Consider the following 3,178-nt stretch of genomic DNA (forward strand, 5'->3'; position numbering starts at 1 on the left):
TTAACACCTTCTATATCTCCTCTTTTGACTTTTTTTTTTTTACTATTCTTCTACCTATTCTCTTTCCAGAAACATCTCCAAGTCAAAAATTATTTCAAATCACAGAATACCTCAGGTTTGAAGAGAGCCCTTGTCTCACTCATCTCACTCTCCTGCTCAGGGCAGGGTGAACCAGGGGAGGTTGCTCGAGGCCTCCTTCCAAGTTTGCATCATCCACAAAGGAGCTGAAAGTGCACTCTGTTACATCATAGAAGGGGAGAATAAAGATGTTCAACTGTGTTGGCCCAAGTGCTGGTCACTGAGAGGTGACACTGGTAACTGGCTGCATGGAGGACTTTGTACCACTGGTGATATTTGGGCTTGATGGTTCAGCCAACTTCCCACCCAGCATCCACTTCTTGAGCCCCATCAGCACCACTCTGCCCAGAAGGAGACCATGTCTGAGGCCTTGCAAACACCCTGTACACAACATGTCTTTCTTTCTCGTGTCCATTTGGGTTCAGCAATCCCTTCCTTGTCCTTCACGTTCCTGGAAATGGCTGCAGGACGACATATCCCATCCCCTTCCCAGGGAGGGAGGTAGGCTGGCCAGCCTGTTATTCTCTCAGTTCCTGTTTGTGCTCTTCTTGAAGATGGGTTTGAGGTCTGCATTTTCTAAGTACCCCAGATCCATTCTGGTTTCTACGGCACTTTTGAGAACACAATATGGAATCACGGGCAAGGGTGACATAGCAGACTGGAGCACTTGCAATGAGCCTGTCCAAGGCAGCTGAGATCAATCTCACTGGGCCACTGGGGTTTGTTCCTGGAGTCACACACAGAAATGTCAGGGTTCCATCAAGCATCCATATCTGAGCTGGCCTCATCGGCTTCTCATGGACCCAGGGATGCTCAGAGCCTGTTCCTTTTCAACACAGAGACAGGATTCACAGTGTCCCTATGGGCTCCTGTTGCCACTCCCAAAGGACAGGAGACACCTCAGCCCTGTGGTGTGTCACCCTGCTCTGCACTCATCTGAGATGTCCCATGTCATGAGGAATGGACACAGGGACTTCAGTTCAAGGAAGAAGATCCCAGTGGGTGTTTTACTGTGGGCTGTTAATCCTGATGTGAAGTGACCTCGAGACAATGTCTGTCCAACAGGCCTTCCTGGCACTCCCAGGAATAGCTGATGGTGTTTCTGCTAACTTGGGTTCAACTCACCTCACCTACATGATGCGCATGCTCACATCTCATCTGTACAACGCAAACACGGACTTCTGACTTCAGGAACAAATTCTCCAATTTGATATGACAGCCCAGTGCTGGAAATGGAGGTTGTGAGGGGCCAGTCCATGACGATGCCCTGGGGCAGCTTCCACGGGGTGTCCAGTGCACAGGGGCACAGCCCAGCCCCTGCTCTGCTGGTCCTGCAGGTCTCTGGCAGGAGGCCTGGCTGTGAGAGGACACTGCTGTGTGCCCAGCCCTGCACATACACACTGTGCAGCTGTACAATGGTGTTTGCATCTGCATGTCAATTCAGCATGTTCTACAGAGAAGCTTGGAAGAAGAGCTAAACCTTCAGGCCCTGCCCTTAGGAGATCACCTTCATTATGGAAAGGCTGTTGTGAGGCCAGCTCTGTCACAGCAGTGCCCATTGCCTGTCCCTGCCTGCGCTCACAGGACTCACACACAGCAGGACGGTGACCAGGCTGCCAGAGCACTCAGGCCTTGCACCAACACAAGGGATGAGAAGGAGAGTGTGGGAGTGGAACGAGAACAGCTCTGGAAGGCCAAGCGCTGGTGCTCCCTGGCAGTGCTGCCAGCCTGGACTCTTTTCCCCTTCTCCCACCCACACAGGAATTTTCCCTGAACCTCCAAAAAGGCCTTGGAGGAAGGATATAGTGAAAAACAAGTTACTACAGGAATGTTTATTTTGTTTAAGAGAAAAGGAGAGCACGGCTCCTCATTTACACAGCCAGTGGTTAAAAAAGAAAAGAAGACAGATTTAGAAAGGGAATGACAATGTTATCACAATAAAAAACAGCTTCAATAAAAACAGAAAATACAAGTGAGAGGCTGGACCTGTAACTAGTTACATTAAAGCTACTATGTAGAAGGAGAGAAGCAGTTTATTGCTTCAGAAAACAGTAAGATATGAGTTTCCACAGGGCATCCTTGAGCTCCTGGTTCCTCATGCTGTAGATGAGGGGGTTCACTGCTGGAGGCACCACTGAGTACAGAACAGACACCACCAGGTCCAGGAATGGGGAGGAGATGGAGGGCGGCTTCAGGTGGGCAAACATGGCAGTGCTGACATACAGGGAGACCACGGCCAGGTGAGGGAGACACGTGGCAAAGGCTTTGTGCCGTCCCTGCTCAGAGGGGATCCTCAGCACAGCCCTGAAGATCTGCATATAGGACAGCACGATGAACACAAAGCAGCCAAAAGTTAAACAGACAGTACCTACAAGAAGCCATACTTCCCTGAGGGAGGCATCTGAGCAGGAGAGCTTGAGGATCTGGGGGATTTCACAGAAGAACTGGTCCAGGGCATTGCCCTTGCACAGTGGCAGTGAAAATGTATTGGCCGTGTGCAGCAGAGCATTGAGAAACCCAGTGGCCCAGGCAGCTGCTGCCATGTGGACACAAGCTCTGCTGCCCAGGAGGGTCCCATAGTGCAGGGGTTTGCAGATGGCAACGTAGCGGTCGTAGGACATGACGGTGAGAAGAAAATACTCTGCACCTAACAAGAAAAATACACAGAAGACCTGGGCAGAACAACCTGCAAAGGAAATGACCCTGGTATCCCACAGAGAGTTGGCCATGGATTTGGGGACAGTGATGGAGATGGAGCCCAGGTCGAGGAGGGCGAGGTTGAGCAGGAAGAAGTACATGGGGGTGTGGAGGTGCTGGTCACAGGCTATGGTGGTGATGATGAGGCCGTTGCCCAGGAGGGCAGCCAGGTAGATGCCCAGGAAGAGCCAGAAGTGCAAGAGCTGCAGCTCCCGTGTGTCTGTGAACGCCAGGAGGAGGAACTGGGTGATGGAGCTGCTGTTGGACATTTGCTGCCTGTGGGCATGAGGACCTGTGCAAGGAGGAAAAGACAGTGACGGTTTAGATGAGACTCCTCTGAGCAAAACCAAAGCCATTTCCCACAGACCCTCCCACAAAGAGACCCTTTTCTTTTTCCAGGAGA

This window comes from Caloenas nicobarica, chromosome 28 (genome assembly GCF_036013445.1).
Source record: "Caloenas nicobarica isolate bCalNic1 chromosome 28, bCalNic1.hap1, whole genome shotgun sequence".
NCBI lineage: Eukaryota > Metazoa > Chordata > Aves > Columbiformes > Columbidae > Caloenas > Caloenas nicobarica.